The 19067-nt window shown below is 39.2% G+C and overlaps 1 long non-coding RNA gene across 1 annotated transcript; it reads left to right on the top strand.

Moving 5' to 3' along the window:
* Positions 1 to 5791: 5791 nt before the first annotated feature.
* LOC136173717 (uncharacterized) lies at positions 5792 to 18550 on the top strand. Its single transcript, XR_010664273.1, has 3 exons — positions 5792 to 6159; positions 6991 to 7116; positions 17158 to 18550. It is a non-coding gene; the product is annotated as an uncharacterized lncRNA (long non-coding RNA).
* The last annotated feature ends 517 nt before the right edge of the window (positions 18551 to 19067 follow it).

Here is a 19067-nt window from a genome sequence, read left to right as displayed (position 1 = left end):
AAATTCTAAATGTTTCTAGTGTATTAAACTTTCTGTTTCAGGCTTAAAGGTATTGGCAAAAAGTTAGTAGAAAGCTCATTACATTTGCAGCAGGAGTTACTTATGAAAACTGTCTAAAGGTATTAAAGAACTTGTCTCTGAATTCTCCAATGGATGGTTCCTTTCTTTGCTTATAAGACGGGATCAGCATTCAATCTGTGCTCACAGGAGGGGAGAGTTTCCAAAAGACCTTGTCTAATATACACAACTTTTCTAAATTCTTCTGATTTCTTATGCAAATTGGGGTCTTTGAATCCTATCTTTCCATTCGACTCTTTCATAACAGAACACATATGTACTATTTGATATACACTTGGGGTTACTGGATTATTGATTCCTAAAACTATTTCTAATTCCTCTGCAAATTTTATCACTTGGCTTTTTGGCTCAGTATGAGACCAGACCTTAAAACAATGCAATTTTCCCTGTTTCTGATGGTGAGGGGAGGGGTGGTTAATTTTATGAAGTAATTGCACTTTGGAGATTTTTCTAGACAGTTAGGAGGTAAAAGGAAGAAGTCAAAGGAAGTAGAGAAACTTAAGTTGGGGGAAGATAAATAATAAAAGAGCTATTTGATTTGTACTAAGACTTGGAAGACTCTAAAAGAGACCATTTTTAGTTTTTCACTTTTTGTTTGCCTTGGCGAAGACATTTTAAGGGAACAATTTTGGAATCTAAATGCCTTAGATATTCCCTCAGAAACATAAAAAAAAAAAAAAAGCAGAACATTGGATATTTGGGATGCTGTGCTAGTGCTAAATCACTTCAGTTGTATCCAACCCTTTGTGGACCAATGGGCTGTAAGCCTGCCAGGCTCCTCTGTCTATGGAATTCTCCAGACAAGAACACTGGAGTGGGTAGCCATTCCCTTCTCAAGAGGATATTCCTGACTCAGGGATCAAACCCAGGTCTCCTGCACTGCAGGCAGATTTTTTACCATCTTAGTCAGGGAAACAAGTGAGCTGAGGCAAAACATCCACAGGATTTTCCAAAATTCAAAAGACACTTTCTGAACTTTTCAGTCCTCAGGGTCAGTTTGAGTAATGGATTTATCTACCTTACCCACATCCCCTCGCTGTGAACTCTTCCTTTGTAAATATACAACAAAAGATGACAGCGATAGAGACAAATTGTGTTGTAAGTAATAGCACTGACTTCCACCAAAGATAAAAGTTATTTAACTGAACATATAATCAAAGGATTCCTAAAATGAGTTTCTTATTTAAAGAAGACAAAATAAACTCAGCATTTGGGGACCTTTAAAGAAAAGAAATCAGAGTTGGGACTCAATGCAAGACTTACCTCATCATCCCACTCACAGAGGCCAACAGCTTCCTGTACCAGCAAGAGGCTCAAAGGGCCAAAGAGGCAACCATGGTTCCAACTTGAGGTCCTGGACCATGGCCAAGAGAAGTTCTTGATTAGATTTTTACAGATCCCCAGTATTGTTGAACATTGGTTTCCCCCAGATGGCATCCAAACAGTCCATCAATAAGACAAATCTGAGTTTAGGTTAGAGAAGCATGGGAGAACACTATCTTGATAGTCCCTTAGAGGCAGTGGTGTGCTGAACCTAACTCCTGTTAGCCTGAGAAGGATCACCTTGGTAACTTGAAGTCAGCCATGATAGGAATACTTATACCACAGAAATCACCAAATTCCACAAATCAGGAATCCCCGCCCCCCCCCCCCCCCCCAGCCCCAGTGAGCTACTTACCTCAATAACATCTTAGGGTGTAGAAGCAAAGTTGGAATATTTAGGAGATGTTGAAGTTTGTTTTTGGGGGTTTCCCTGGTGGTTCAGATAGTAAAGAATCTGCCTGCAATGCAGGAGATGTGTGTTTGATCCTTGGGTGGGAAAGATCCCCTGGAGATGGAAATGGCAACCCATTCCAGAATGCTTGCCTCAAGAATCCCATGGATAGAAGAGCCTGGTGGGCTACAGTCCATGGGGTTGCAAGAGATTAAACATGAAGTTTGTTTAAGGCAAGTCTCTTAATCAGAAATTTTCGGTAGGATTAGGTAAAGATCATAATATAAAAGTTTAGGATTGAAGACACAACAAGGAGAGGATTTAAAGGATTTCCAAGAGTCTTGAAAATTTTGATACTCTCTGTTGAGATGTCAAACAGTTTGATGTTAATTAAAATAAGTCTTTTGATGTGTTCTTGAGACAGTAAAATTGCTTAAAACTTTTATCTTTCTGAGCAAGAGTTCCCTAGAGCAATAAAGTTGTATTGATAAAAACAATGAAATAATAAAGTTATGTTAATGTATAGAGTAAGTTATGTGGATGTGGATGGTTTTGGTTCTCACATATAATGCTTGAGTCTTCAAATTATATAAGAATTAAGGATAGGTTTCTATGGAACTATCACATCAAAAAGAAAAAGCTCATAGGAAATGTTCACTTGAAACTACTGTTCATTTTCAGCTTTAACAAAAAAACAAATAAAAAATTTTTCTGACTTCACATTCTACTAGTATCTAAAGTCTTTTTTTTTAGACTAACATCTAAAATCAGTCCATGGGGTCGCAAAGAGTCAGACATGACTGAGTGACTGAACTGAACTAAACTGAAAGTCTTTTCCAAATGTTTAGTTTTTAATATGTCACTTTATCAAATGATAATAATTTAATTTAAATATATTGCATTTGTTTATTTGGGGAACCCAATTAAGAAATTTCTTTTCAGTGTCTTTTAAGGTACAATTAATGAACAACTTCACTTCCAGTCATTTGTTTCTACAAGACAACAATGTCAGTGGACAGCTCATTTAACATATCTGAAGTAGGTATCATATATGCCTATTTGTTATCATTTCAACTGTTAAGTACAATTTGTATTATTTCTTTCTTTTGTTTAGCAGAATGACAGGGTCAGAAGTCTGCAAGGGTTCAGAAATGAATTACTTGAGAGAAGAAAGAAAAAAAATTATTTTAATTAGACAAAAGAGAATCTTTAAATCATAAAATTTGAAAGCATCATTAACTTCCCCAATTCAATCTCATCTTTGCCCTATTGTGAACATTTCTAATGGGGAATAAGGACAGTATTTCTCTTTGTGGCTTATTATTCTTAAAATATTCTCTGTATTGAGCTAAAATCTATTCCCTTCCTTGTCCCTTCATTCTTCCTTCTGGAAATATATAAAGTAAATCAACTCCCTATACAGTTTAACACACTGAAGACACAATTATTGGGTTTTGATTATTTTTAGTTTTTTAGGTGTTTTTTTTCCCCCCTAAGAAAGGCAACTTGAGTTTATTCAACCATTCCTCTGTTTCAGAGATATTCAATGTATGGACCAATACTAACCCATGGCTGTTCCTTACCCTTTGGAAACTGTAAGTTATAGATCCACATCAACATAAAGAACTGTGGCAGAATATAAATCAGCATGCTGGGACTTCCCTCATGGTCCAGTGGTTAAGAATCTGCCTGCCAATACAGAGGACAAGAGTTCAATCCCTGGTCAGGGAACTAAGATCCTACATGTCACGGGACAACTAGTTGCAGCATATGCTGCAACACATAGCCCACGTGGTACAACACAGTGTCTGCACACTGCAAGAAGACCCAGCACTGCCAAAATTTAAAAAAAGAAATCAACATATTTGCTATCATCATTGAAAAATTGTTTCTATGAAAAACTAAAGCTAGCTGAATTTAAAAGCATGTTTACTGATATAGTTGATTTACATTGTGGCATAAACTTTTTCTTCTTGTCACAACCTGATGGGTAAACAGTTGAACCAACTAGTTTGATAGCACTTGTTCCATATGACATGATTTCCAGATCCATTCTCATCATTCTTCTCGAGATCAGCCTCCAGAATACAACCAACATTTTCAGAGAAACTCTGCTGAAAATATAGTGGAAAGCATTACATCCCTGAATCTGGACATTATTTGTCTTGGAGCAACCTAAGAGTTTTTAGTGAATTTTTAATCAAGTACACCCAGCTGATCAGATAAACAGAACCTCTTTCAAATTCTATGGCTATTGATAGTCCACTATTCCAAAGTAGCTACCTACTAGCTATTCTGTCCAATTTTGTGTCATTTGCTAATATGTATTATGCAACTTTTGCTGTATTAAAAAACAACCAAACACCCCCAAACTCAGTCAATTTAAACAACCACCCTTTAAAATAAATTTCTCATGAGCATGGTTCAGCTAGTCAATTATGGTGACCTTAGCTCAGATATTCTGACCATGACTTGGCTTGTTCAAACATCTGCCTTCAGCTGGTGGTTGGCTAGATGACTGGTCTAGGATGGCTTCCCTGAAACAACTCAGCTCTCTTCCACAGGATTTGGATCTGCCAGCAGGGAGGCTTGTGTTTGTTCTCATGGCTGTGACAGGGTTCCAAGAGAGAGAGGAAACACACAAGACCTCTATAAGAATCAGTCCCATCCCTGCCATAAAGTAGAGCAGAGAAGGGTGGAAAAGACCTGGAGGAGGACAAAGGTAAAATAACTATTGTGATGCCAATGTGTTCTTCCAAGTTCTCACAAAATTTGAAAATGGCACTGAAAGATACTTTTCATGGAAGACCTTATTGATAAGCTGTTTCAGAATGTATTATTTAACCAGTCATGACTACCATTGAGAGCTTTTATTCAACCCATGTTTTTCCATCATGTTTCACTGAATCCCATCATAAGGGTTCAGTGAAAAACTGTCAAACTTGCTGCTGCAGATAAGAAATCATCATAGTTTCCTGAGCACAAATGATCATCACTGCATTATTTATGATAGCAAAGTATTGAAAAGACTGCAGGAATGAATAACTTACTATGGTAATTTACATAATAACTTATTTCGTGTGGTTTTTAAATTTTAAATAACTGATGAAATAGGAAAATGCTTACAGTTTAATTTTAATTCAAAGATAAACAATGAGGCACAATACAAACAAAATTATATATCCTTTTATAGGCTTTATGCCTAATGAAGAAGCATTTCGAAATCCTAGAAACAAATACAATAAAAATACATTTATTATCTTTGGATGGCAAGATTATAGTGATTTTTGTTTTCAGCTTAAACTTTTAGATACTTTTGACATTTTCTGCAATGGACATATGTAACATCATCATCATCAAAAAAAAAAAAAAAAAAAAGCATGCATTCAGTGGTTTTCCATTTTGTAATTTTCCTGAGAATTAAAATCAAGCTCACATTTCCCTCGCTTTGGAAAACTGTGTATTTGACCACTGCCAATTGATATTCATTGAGATAGTGAATTGAATGGTCCTAATTGAGAGGGAGATCTGGATCTTTCCCAAAATCATAGTAGCTGGATTTTAATAACTACTTCATTGTCATTTTAATTTTAAAAATATTTCTTGCTGTCATATCACTTATGGTTTCTTTTTCTAATGACTGCCAAGAATATACAGGATTTTATGACTTTATTTGGAGCATTACTTGATATCTATGCTAGAACTGATAAAAAGGGAGAAGTTCTCTGGGACAGGATAGGAAAGCAAGAGAAAAAATATCTCTCAAGCATTGATAACCATCTTTGTTGTATCGTTGGTGTGGCTGAGGAACCTTGTCAGCTAGCTGCATCTATCTTGGCACTGTCTTTTTAGCCTTTTAATTCTTACTACCACTAAAAATCATATGTCACAAGATGACATTTAAAGCATCTGGATATTCAGATGATAGAAGAAAGCCTCTGATGATGCAAAACAGATTACCCTATTCTGGTTAAGGGATGTAGTGTGAAAATGAGTAAATCACATTCCAGACACAGTGTCATCCAGAGGCATTCTGATGGAATAAAGATGGACACAAATTCTTTGATTCTCCTCCCATTGGGAAGTTGCATCTCTACCCCTCCTTTTCAGTCTAAGTGGATTCTGTCACTGGCTGACCAATAGAATATGACAGAAACAACACTGTGCTAGTTTCCAGGTTCCATCCTCAAGCTATGGGTACCTTCTATTTCCTGCCGCTTGGAACACGCACTCCTGGAAGCCAGCTGCGGGGCTGTGAGAAGTCCGAGCTGCGTGGAGAGGCCACATCTATGTGCTCCAATCAGCATCCCCAGACGAGCTCAACTGCAGGCCTGTGAATGCACCTCGGACAACCAGCAATGTCACAGGTTGAGATGCCTCCAACTGCAGCTGCTAACTGACTCCATTTATGTGAAAGACCCCCAGGAAGATCCATCCAGCTGAGCTCAGTCAACTCACACAACTGTGGAAAATAAAAATAAGTTGTTGGTTTAAGACACTGAGTTTAGGGATGATTTGTTAACTCATAGCAAAAAAAAAAGGGAGCACTAGCCGTTGTTAGCTGGCACTGTTGCATCTGAAATAAAATTTGAAAAGTGTTACAAAAAATAGATGGTGACATCACATTTCTGTAGAGCTATCTTTCAAATTCAAATGGAGAAACACTAAGTAGAATGTACTGTTTCTTACCATTCCAAGTTATATACAGATGTGATGATCAAAGAAACCAAGAAAAAATCAACGCAGGATAGTCTTTCATGTTTGGAAATGATAAGATACTACTTTGTGCACATCACTTTACAGTTTACCACAACCCTGAGAAATATGAATAGTACCATTTCACTTTTTGTCTTTTTTATCCTCCTTCCCTCCCTCACTTCCTTGTCTCTGCCTCCATTTTCCAAGTTGTTTTCACTCCACTGCACTCACCCTCAACAGAAGCCTGTTTTATCTCCATAATCTCCCCCATTATATTTATAGTACATGAGATACAAAGGAGGCTGCTCAAGCTGGGTCCATTTGAAGTCTGTAAGCAGTCTCTAAGGTGAAAGGGTAAACCTGAGCAGAATTTCACCCAGCAATACCCTCATGTGCTACCTTTCCATGACAACAAAAATACCAGATGTATAAATCCTTGTTATTCTCAAGGACAGAGTTTAAGTATTTTCCAGTGTTTTACAACTCTGTTTTCCTTCTAGGTATCCCAAAGTTGATCACATCTGATATGGTTAAGGAAGGTGCCACTGTAATCGACGTTAGTATCAACTATATCCATGACCCAATCACAGGAAAGACAAAACTTGTTGGAGATGTGGACTTTAAAGGTAATAAACTGCATCTTTTTTGACGAGTGAAGAAAAACAGAGGTTCAACTTTGCATGTTTTGATAGTTGAAAGAGAGATTTTCTATTTGATTGGGGCATTACTTTTTATAATTTTTTTTAAGATTATTTATTTTGGCTGTGGTGGATCTTTGTTGCTTCACAGACTTTTCTCTAGTTGCCGTGAGCAGGGGCTACTCTTCATTGTGTTGCACAGGCTTCTCATTGCAGTGGTTTCTCTTGTGGAGCACGGATTCTAGGCTTGCAGGCTTCAGTAGTTGCAGCTCATGGGTTCAGCAGTTGCAGCTCACAGGCTGTAGAGCCCTAGCTCAGTAGTTGTGGCACATGGGCCTAGTTGCTTCACGGCACGTGGGATCTTCCTAGACCAAGGTTTGAACCCGTGTCCCCTGCATTGGCAGGCAGATTCTTAACCACTAGAGCATCAGGGAAGCCCTGATGATTATTATTAATCATTACATTAATCTTTCCTCTGATGGAAAAGAGTTTAATGACACTCACATATTTCCTTCCTTCTGCCTGACTCCTTTCCTTCCTACCTTCCTTCTTTCTTTCCTTCTGTCCTTCTTTTCCTCCTCTTCCTTCTTGGGAGAAAAATATAATAACATCACTAATATTTAGTTTTAAGATTAAATTCCTTGTAGTGCAGTTTTCTTAGTGAGCATTGTTTTGACTGTTGGGAGCATATCTCTGTCCTTCATCATCCATGTTTTATACTCAGCCATTCATTCTCAGAGCCAGAAGGCGTCTTGGGATGTGTTTGCTAGCCTTCACTATATTTCAGATCTAAATAGTTCCCTGGATAATTCAAGTCGTTATCCCTCACTTGTGTTTTAAAGAGGATGAGAAAGAGGAGTTAGGTTAACATTACTATGGCCAATGAAGGAGATAAAGCAGCGAATGTCTAGAAACAAAAGAAATTCTAACCCAATGCCTTTGCTGTATAGATGAAGAAACTTAACCCTGAGATAGATATATTTTTAGATGTCTGACCCCTAATCCAATTTTACTTCCAGTATCTTTGTCAAATACTTACCTGCACTGGCCTTTTCAGTATAATCTAGGAATCTTAGCTAATAATACATGCATATAATAAAATAGAGATATTTTCATATTAGAAATATTTTATATATTGGATTACTCCTTGGAAGGAAAGTTATGACCAACCTAGATAGCATATTTATTTTTTTTTTTTTTTTAATATTATTTTATTAGTTGGAGGCCAATCACTTTACAACATTTCAGTGGGTTTTGTCATACATTGACATGAATCAGCCATATAGTTACATGTATTCCCCATCCCGATCCCCCCTCCCACCTCCCTCCCCACCCGACTCCTCAGGGTCCTCCCAGTGCACCAGGCCCGAGCACCTGACTCATGTATCCCACCTGGGCTGGTGGTCCGTTTCACCATAGATAATATACATGCTGTTCTTTCAAAACATCCCACCCTCACGTTCTCCCCCAGAGTTCAAAAGTCTGTTCTGTATTTCTGTGTCTCTTTTTCTGTTTTGCATATAGGGTTATCGCCACCATCTATCTAAATTCCGTATATATGTGTTAGTATACTGTAATGTTCTTTATCTTTCTGACTTACTTCACTCTGTATAATGGGCTCCAGTTTCATCCATCTCATTAGAACTGATTCAAATGAATTCTTTTTAACGGCTGAGTAATATTCCATGGTGTATATGTACCACAGCTTCCTTATCCATTCATCTGCTGATGGGCATCTAGGTTGCTTCCATGTCCTGGCTATTATAAACAGTGCTGCGATGAACATTGGGGTGCACGTGTCTCTTTCAGATCTGGATTCCTCAGTGTGTATGCCCAGAAGTGGTATTGCTGGGTCATATGGCAGTTCTATTTCCAGTTTTTTAAGAAATCTCCACACTGTTTTCCATAGTGGCTGTACTAGTTTGCATTCCCACCAACAGTGTAAGAGGGTTCCCTTTTCTCCACACCCTCTCCAGCATTTATTGCTTGTAGACTTTTGGATAGCAGCCATCCTGACTGGCGTGTAATGGTACCTCATTGTGGTTTTGATTTGCATTTCTCTGATGATGAGTGATGTTGAGCATCTTTTCATGTGTTTGTTAGCCATCTGTATGTCTTCTTTGGAGAAATGTCTGTTTAGTTCTTTGGCCCATTTTTTGATTGGGTCGTTTATTTTTCTGGAATTGAGCTTCAGGAGTTGCTTGTATATTTTTGAGATTAATCCTTTGTCTGTTTCCTCATTTGTTATTATTTTCTCCCAATCTGAGGGCTGTCTTTTCACCTTACTTATAGTTTCCTTTGTTGTGCAAAAGCTTTTAATTTTCATTAAGTCCCATTTGTTTATTTTTGCTTTTATTTCCAATATTCTGGGAGGTGGGTCATAGAAGATCTTGCTGTGATTTATGTCGGAGAGTGTTTTGCCTATGTTCTCCTCTAGGAGTTTTATAGTTTCTGGTCTTACATTTAGATCTTTAATCCATTTTGAGTTTATTTTTGTGTATGGTGTTAGGAAGTGTTCTAGTTTCATTCTTTTACAAGTGGTTAACCAGTTTTCCCAGCACCACTTGTTAAAGAGATTGTCTTTTTTCCATTGTATATCCTTGCCTCCTTTGTCAAAGATAAGCTGTCCATAGGTTCGTGGATTTATCTCTGGGCTTTCTATTCTGTTCCATTGATCTATATTTCTGTCTTTGTGCCAGTACCATACTGTCTTGATGACTGTGGCTTTGTAGTAGAGTCTGAAGTCAGGCAGGTTGATTCCTCCAGTTCCATTCTTCTTTCTCAAGATTACTTTGGCTATTCGAGGTTTTTTGTATTTCCATACAAATTGTGAAATTATTTGTTCTAATTCTGTGAAAAATACCGTTGGTAGCTTGATAGGGATTGCATTGAATCTATAGATTGCTTTGGGTAGAATAGCCATTTTGACAATATTGATTCTTCCAATCCATGAACACGGTATGTTTCTCCAACTGTTTGTGTCCTCTTTGATTTCTTTCATCAGTGTTTTATAGTTTTCTATGTATAGGTCTTTTGTTTCTTTAGGTAGATATACTCCTAAGTATTTTATTCTTTTTGTTGCAATGGTGAATGGTATTGTTTCCTTAATTTCTCTTTCTGTTTTTTCATTGTTAGTGTATAGGAATGCAAGGGATTTCTGTGTGTTAATTTTATATCCTGCAACTTTACTATATTCATTAATTAGCTCTAGTAATTTTCTGGTAGAGTCTTTAGGGTTTTCTATGTAGAGGATCATGTCATCTGCAAACAGCGAGAGTTTCACTTCTTCTTTTCCTATCTGGATTCCTTTTATGTCTTTTTCTGCTCTGATTGCTGTGGCCAAAACTTCCAACACTATGTTGAATAGTAGTGGTGAGAGTGGGCATCCTTGTCTTGTTCCTGATTTCAGAGGAAATGCTTTCAATTTTTCACCATTGAGGGTGATGCTTGCTGTGGGTTTGTCATATATAGCTTTTATTATGTTGAGGTATGTTCCTTCTATTCCTGCTTTCTGGAGAGTTTTAATCATAAATGAGTGTTGAATTTTGTCAAAGGCTTTCTCTGCATCTATTGAGATAATCATATGTTTTTTATCTTTCAATTTGTTAATGTGGTGTATTACGTTGATCGATTTGCGGATATTAAAGAATCCTTGCATTCCTGGGATAAAGCCCACTTGGTCATGGTGTATGATTTTTTTAATATGTTGTTGGATTCTGTTTGCTAGAATTTTGTTAAGGATTTTTGCATCTATGTTCATCAGTGATATTGGCCTGTAGTTTTCTTTTTTTGTGGCATCTTTGTCTGGTTTTGGAATTAGGGTGATGGTGGCCTCATAGAATGAGTTTGGAAGTTTACCTTCTTCTGCAATTTTCTGGAAGAGTTTGAGTAAGATAGGTGTTAGCTCTTCTCTAAATTTTTGGTAGAATTCAGCTGTGAAGCCATCTGGTCCTGGGCTTTTGTTTGCTGGAAGATTTCTGATTACAGTTTCGATTTCCTTGCTTGTGATGGCTCTGTTAAGATCTTCTATTTCTTCCTGGTTCAGTTTTGGAAAGTTATACTTTTCTAAGAATTTGTCCATTTCATCCAAGTTGTCCATTTTATTGGCATAGAGCTGCTGGTAGTAGTCTCTTATGATCCTTTGTATTTCAGTGTTGTCTGTTGTGATCTCACCCTTTTCATTTCTTATTTTGTTAATTTGGTTCTTCTCTCTTTGTTTCTTAATGAGTCTTGCTAATGGTTTGTCAATTTTGTTTATTTTTTCAAAAAACCAGCTTTTAGCTTTGTTGATTTTTGCTATGGTCTCTTTAGTTTCTTTTGCATTTATTTCTGCCCTAATTTTTAAGATTTCTTTCCTTCTGCTAACCCTGGGGTTCTTCATTTCTTCCTTCTCTAATTGTTTTAGGTGTAGAGTTAGGTTATTTATTTGGCTTTTTTCTTGTTTCTTGATGTGTGCCTGTAATGCTATGAACCTTCCCCTTAGCACTGCTTTTACAGTGTCCCATAGGTTTTGGGTTGTTGTGTTTTCATTTTCATTTATTTCTATACATACTTTGATTTCTTTTTTGATTTCTTCTATGATTTGTTGGTTATTCAGAAGCGTGTTATTTAGCCTCCATATGTTGGAATTTTTAACAATTTTTTTCCTGTAATTGAGATCTAATCTTACTGCACTGTGGTCAGAAAAGATGACTGGAATGATTTCAATTTTTTTGAATTTTCCAAGACCAGATTTATGGCCCAGGATGTGATCTATTCTGGAGAAGGTTCCGTGTGCACTTGAGAAAAAGGTGAAGTTGATTGTTTTGGGGTGAAATGTCCTATAGATATCAATTAGGTCTAGCTGGTCCATTGTATCATTTAAGGTTTGTGTTTCCTTGTTGATTTTCTGTTTAGTTGATCTATCCATGGTTGTGAGTGGGGTATTAAAGTCTCCCACTATTATTGTGTTACTATTAATTTCCTCTTTCATACTCGTTAGTGTTTGCCGTACATATTGCGGTGCTCCTATGTTGGGTGCATATATATTTATAATTGTTATATCTTCTTCTTGGATTGATCCTTTGATCATTATGTAGTGACCTTCTTTGTCTCTTTTCACATCCTTTATTTGAAAGTCTATTTTATCTGATATGAGTATTGCGACTCCTGCTTTCTTTTGGTCTCTGTTTGCGTGAAATATTTTTTTCCAGCCCTTCACTTTGAGTCTGTATGTGTCCCTTGTTTTGAGGTGGGTCTCTTGTAGACAGCATATATAGGGGTCTTGTTTTTGTATCCATTCAGCCAATCTTTGTCTTTTGGTTGGGGCATTCAACCCATTTACATTTAAGGTAATTATTGATAGGTGTGGTCCCGTTGTCATTTACTTTGTTGTTTTGGGTTCACGTTTATACAACCTTTCTGCATTTCCTGTCTAGAGAAGATCCTTTAGCATTTGTTGAAGAGCTGGTTTGGTGGTGCTGAATTCTCTCAGCTTTTGCTTGTCTGTAAAGCTTTTGAATTCTCCTTCATATCTGAATGAGATCCTTGCTGGGTACAGTAATCTAGGTTGTAGGTTATTCTCTTTCATTACTTTCAGTATGTCCTGCCATTCCCTTCTGGCCTGGAGGGTTTCTATTGATAGATCAGCTGTTATCCTTATAGGAATCCCTTTGTGTGTTATTTGTTGTTTCTCCCTTGCTGCTTTTAGTATTTGTTCTTTGTGTTTGATCTTTGTTAATTTGATTAATATGTGTCTTGGGGTGTTTCGCCTTGGGTTTATCCTGTTTGGGACTCTCTGGGTTTCTTGGACTTGGGTGGCTATTTCCTTCCCCATTTTAGGGAAGTTTTCAGCTATTATCTCCTCGAGTATTTTCTCATGGCCTTTCTTTTTGTCTTCTTCTTCTGGAACTCCTATGATTCGAATGTTGGGGCGTTTCACATTGTCCCAGAGGTCCCTGAGGTTGTCCTCATTTCTTTTGATCCTTTTTTCTTTTTTCCTCTCTGCTTCATTTATTTCCACCATTTTATCTTCTACCTCACTTATTCTATCTTCTGTCTCCGTTATTCTACTCTTGGTTCCCTCCAGAGTGTTTTTGATCTCATTCATTGCATTATTCATTTTCAATTGACTCTTTTTTATTTCTTCTAGATCTTTATTAAACATTTCTTGCATCTTTTCAATCTTTGTCTCCAGGCTATTTATCTGTACCTCCATTTTGCTTTCAAGATTTTGGATCATTTTTATTATCATTATTCTAAATTCTTTTTCAGGTAGATTCCCTATCTCCTCCTCTTTTGTTTGACTTGGTGGGCCCTTTTCATGTTCCTTTACCTGTTGGGTATTTCTCTGCCTTTTCATCTTGTTTAGATTGCTGTGTCTGGAGTGGGCTTTCTGTATTCTGGAGGTCTGTGGTTCCTTTTTATTGTGGAGGTTTTACCCAGTGGGTGGGGTTAGACGATTGGCTTGTCAAGGTTTCCTGATTAGCGAAGCTTGCGTCAGTGTTCTGGTGTGCGGATCTTGATTTCTTCTCTTTGGATAGCAATGGAGTGCCCAGTAATGAGTTTTGAGATGGGTCTATGTGTTAGGTGTGACCTTGGGCAGTCTGTATGTTGACGTTCAGGGCAATGTTCCTGCGTTGCTGGAGAATTTGCGTGGTATGTCGTGCTCTAGAACTTATTGGCTCTTGGGTGGTGGTTGGTTTCGTTGCAGGTATGGAGGCTTTTGTAGGGTCACTTATTACTTAAAGATTCATGTAGTCAGGAGTTTTCTGGTGTTCTCAGGTTTTGGGCTTAAGTCTCCTGCTTCTGGATTTCAGTTTTATTCTTCCTATAGTCTCAGGACTTCTCCAACTATACAGCACTGATAATAAAACTTCTATGTTAATGGTGGAAAGTTTCTCCCCCGTTAGGGATACCCAGAGAGGTTCACCGAGTTACATGGAGAAGAGGAGAGGGAGGAGGGAGATAGAGATGGGCAGGAGGAGAAAGAGGGGGACTCAAGAGGAGAGAGACAGATCTACGAAGTTGTCTGATCCCAGAGTGTTCTCCGTAGCCCAGACACCCACAAAGATTCACAGAATTGGATTGGGAAGAGAAGGGGGAAGGAGGAAATAGAGGTGTTCTGAGGTAGAAAACAGAGTCAAGATTGGGAGAGAATAATCAACACACTCGTGAATAAAAATGGGAGCTGAATATTGGATTCTTAAATGTTCACAATTTATATCATATACTGAAAAACAAAAATTAAAAATCTAGAGTAGAGGTTAGACTCTTAAAAATACTATATTAAAAACAAAAACCAAAACACACAAAAGAAATTTTAGAAATATATATGAAGTTTGGTATAAAAATAGGGCTTCTCTTCTTTTTTTTTTTTTTTTTCTTCCCTTTCTCTTTCTTCTGTAAGGTTATAGTGGATTGAAAATGAAAATTAAGGCGTAGTAAAAGGAGTGCTAGAGGGCTTTAAAAGAAATAAGAGAAAAAGAAAAAGAAAATAGAAGAGAAGAAAAAAGAAAAGAAAAAAAGAAGAAAAAAAAAAAAGAAAAAAGAATGAGAAAAAAAATTGTTTTGCGTAATTAAAAAAAATCGTAAAAATCTATGAAAATGAAAGTTAAGGAGTAATGGGGGAGTAATAAGGAATTTTTAAAGGAAAATAAAAGAGAACCAAGAAAAAAGAAAGAAAAAAAAAATTTTTTTTTTCCTTACTTAAAAAAAAAAAAAAAAAGAAAAAAAGAAAAAAAAAAAAAAAAAAGAAAAAGAAAAAATATATCTAGGAGTTTCCCTGGAGCTGTTGCGGTCAGTGTGGGTTCGGCTCAGCTTCAGATAGCTCCTCGTTCCAGCTTACACTTCTCGATATCTACAGGCCCTTCCGGTGTAGTCAGTCCGTGGTTTCTTCAGGGATTTTAATCTGTTACACCGGTCCCTTTGTTTATTTGGGTTCTGTTGCCGGTCTCTCTTCCGCGCCTAATTTCCGCCCTGACACACGGGGCGGAGGTGGATTCTTATTCAGGTAGCTAGTTCCGTCGCGCTGCGGCGAGGGGCTGTGCGGGGAGGGACCGGCGCTCCCGGGAGAGGCTTGCGCTCTTTTCTCGATCTGCGCTGCTCAGGCTCCGGGCTGCTCCGTCTGAAGCTTGCGCCACGCTGCGCGCGGCTCCAGCCCTCGGGCGATTCACAAAAGCGCGGCACACAAAGCCGGGCCCGCGCTCCGTCCCCACGCCGCCCGAGCGGCCCAGGCAGCCAGGCGCTTGACGGGCGCTCTCTCCCCGGGTGCGGCGCGTCCTCTGCCCCGCGCGGTCCCAGTCTCAGTCCCCGCCGGCGCCAGTCGGGAGCGCGCGCCCTCTGCCCTCCGTGTCCCCAGCCGCAGTTCCCGCCCGCGCCGGTCGGGCGCCCGCGCCCTCCGTCTCGCCACGACCCTCCCGGCGGGCTTCGGCCGCCCAGAATCTCGGTCCCTTTGTTCTGCGAACGGCCGGCAGTGTGTTCGGGCCGGTTAATTTTCTGTCTCTTTTGCTGTCCCACAGTTCAAGTTGGCAACTCACAAAAGCTCCCTCTGATTGTCCTCAGGGTGCTCAGGCCCGGATCCAGCCCCAAGTAATGCCGCCCGCTCCTCTCCGTTCCGTCCCCACTTGCTGGTGGCGGATGCGGGCGTCTGGGGTACTTTTCTGCTGGGAGTTGCTTTTAGGCTCTTAATCTGTGGGTTTTATTTATTGTATCCCTCCCAGTCAGATTCAAACTCTTGAGATTCCAACACTTCCCCCAGGCCCGCCAGAGCGAGGGTTTCCCGGTGTCTGGGAACGTCCTCTATTAAGTCCCTTCCCGGGACGGATCTCCGTCCTTAGCTCTTTTGTTTCGCTTTTTATCTTTTATATTTTGTCCTACCTCCTTTCGAAGACAATGGGCTGCTTTTCTGGGCGCCTGATGACCTCAGCTAGCGATCAGAAGTTGTTTTGTGAAGTTTGCTCTGCGTTCAGTTATTTTTTTGATGAATTTCTAGGAGAGAAAGTGGTCTCTCCATCCTACTCCTCCGCCATCTTGGCTCCTCCCTCTAGATAGCATATTTAAAAGGAGAGACATTACTTTGCCAACAAAGGTCTGTCTAGTCAAGGCTATGGTTTTTCCAGTAGTCATGTATGGATGTGAGAGTTGGACTGTGAAGAAAGCTGAGCGCCAAAGAATTGATGCTTTTGAACTGTGGTGTTGGAGAACACTGTTGAGAGTCCCCTGGACTGCAAGAAGCTCCAACCAGTCCATCCTAAAGGAGATCAGTCCTGGGTGTTCATTGGAAGGACTGATGCTGAAGCTGAAACTCCAATACTTTGGCCACCTCAGGTGAAGTGTTGACTCATTGGAAAAGACCTAATGCTGAGAAGGACTGGGGGCAGAAGGAGAAGGGGACGACAGGATGAGATGGCTGGATGGCATCACTGACTCAATGGACATGGGTTTGGGTAGACTCCAGGAGTTGGTGATGGACAGGGAGGCCTGGCGTGCTGCAATTCATGGGGTCACAAAGAGTCGGACACGACTGAGCGAATGAACTGATATATTGGATTGGTCATTCTGGCCAAAAAAGCAGGGTCATGCAAGAACTTCCTTAAGTTAAAAGTGTGTCTTTACAGACAAATTGAAAGGAAAAATCATGCTCTTTCTAAAAATAATTCAAACTTCACATGTTCTGTTGGAATTTGGTCATTAGCTGATGGTTTGCCTAAAAAGAAAAGGGAAACCTGAAGACAAAAACTCTGGAGACAGGATGATGAAGAGAGCAAAGTACAGATGAACCTTATCATCTGCTGCCCTCACAGGCTGTCATTCATGGAGCCCTGCCAACCTAGCAAGGTGGCTCTCCAAGTGAACATGTGTGTCTGTATGCATGTGTGTGTCCATACTGACCTCTTTAGGAAATGACCTCTTTTCTTTATTTAATTTTTCATGTTCAATCACTAATGTCAGGTATCAATAATATATTTGAATTTCTCAACTTGAAATTTCAAGTAAGGATAGATTTCATTTTTAAAAAGTTGACCTTATTTATTTATTTTTTTTTTACAGTCATTCTGCTTCTGGGTTACATTATAGTTACTGTGTGTTTATTGCAAAATCACCACACACTTATGATGCATCCAGATGGCATCGACAGCACATGACAACCAGCTCAACGCAAGAAAGCAGGGTGTTAAACACAGCTCACAACCTTGACTGTGCTTGTGGGGCAAGCTTACCTAGCTGGCAATTGGCAGTGTTTTATAAGACCCTTCTCCTATATGATATTTCATTTAATTCAGATTTTATGAAAAACGGTTTTAAAAAATGAGCATTTTGGGGTGGGTACATACACTGTCTCTTATAGATATACAATCTCTTGGTAGTATCTATTAAATTACAGTTATGCGTATCTAACTATATAATGAAACAAAAAAGGACATGACCATGAGAGACTAAGATATAAGGAAGAGCACTGGGCTGAGAGACTGAAGAGGTGCTCTAAGACCGAGTATTGCAACCCGTTAACTTAGCAACCTCTCTGGCCCTTGGACTGCAAGGAGATCCAACCAGTCCATCCTAAAGCAGATCAGTCCTGGGTGTTCACTGGAAGGACTGATGCTGAAGCTGAAACTCCAATACTTTGGCCACCTCATGCGAAGAGTTGACTCATTGGAAAAGATCCTGATGCTGGGAGGGATTGGGGGCAGGAGGAGAAGGGGACGACAGAGGATGAGATGGCTGGATGGCATCACTGACTCGATGGACATGTGTCTGGGTAAACTCCAGGAGTTGGTGATGAACAGGGAGGCCTGGCGTGCTGCAGTTCATGGGGTCACAAAGAGTCGGACACGACTGAGCAACTGAACTGAACTGAACTGACTGGCAATGTTGTTATCAGTTGCAGCAATGATGGCAGTCCTTCCAGCTCTAACACTTGGTGCATCCTGGACATTCAGCTGAGTGTTGCCATGAGACTGTGTAAAAGCACAGAAACTTTCAGAAAGTCAGGTTTTTCTGATCCTAACATAAAACACGCCTATGTGATTTGTAATATTACTCTTGTCGCCCTGCTGGTTCATGGAGTCAGAGCCCTAAGACCTGGACCTAGGGTGCTGCTCTCAGCATAAAGGTGATGAACAGACTGCAAATTTATGAGCTATGACTTAAATTCGTTTATTTCCAAATTCAATTGACTACAGTATATGTGGGCCAATAATATATGAATGGGGGCTTCACTGGGGGCTCAGCGGTAAAGAATCCACCTGCCAATACAAGAGACATGGATTTGATCCCTGGGTGGGGAAGATCCCCTGGAGAAGGAAATGGTAGCTCACTCCAGTATTCTTGCCTGGGAAATCCCCTGGACAGAGGAGCCTGGTGGGCTACAGTCCACGCGGCCACAGAGTCAAACACAACTTAGCAACTAAACTACAACAACAACAAATGTATACATGACAGAAAGAACTCAACAAAGGCTCTTCGTAGATTTTGAGAGCCATCCTCTTACCAAGTAAGTCTGAACTATACTGAATTTGGCCATCTACTGGTCTGTGCTGCTTTATTCACTAAAAATTACATGTTGTAGTGAATAATACACCTCACACAGTAGCTGAAATACTCAGGAAAAATGTAAGCATTTGAAAATTTGGGGACAAGGACTAGAAACTTGCAATTACAGACCTGTTCTCTCATGTGCTTCTTAAACTTTTAACTCAGATCATCATTTCTGAACAATTCTGTCTTAATTAAATTTGTTTAAAAGACAGGTATGTGGACATATAAAAGGTGTGATGTAAAGAACACATGAAAACTGATTTTTAGTGTGGTTATTATTTAATCTAAAGGGAAAAGCCTATGTGAGTAGATTAAAAAATGTTAAGATCATAAAAATCAAAATGAAAAAAATCCATGGAGTTTTATGTAAGTCTACATGATCTCAGCAGTAAATTAAATCTCACCTACACCCTTTACCAGGT

Source organism: Muntiacus reevesi, chromosome 8 (assembly GCF_963930625.1).
Source record: "Muntiacus reevesi chromosome 8, mMunRee1.1, whole genome shotgun sequence".
Classification (NCBI taxonomy): domain Eukaryota; kingdom Metazoa; phylum Chordata; class Mammalia; order Artiodactyla; family Cervidae; genus Muntiacus; species Muntiacus reevesi.
This window is presented reverse-complemented; position numbering and strand designations above follow the sequence as displayed.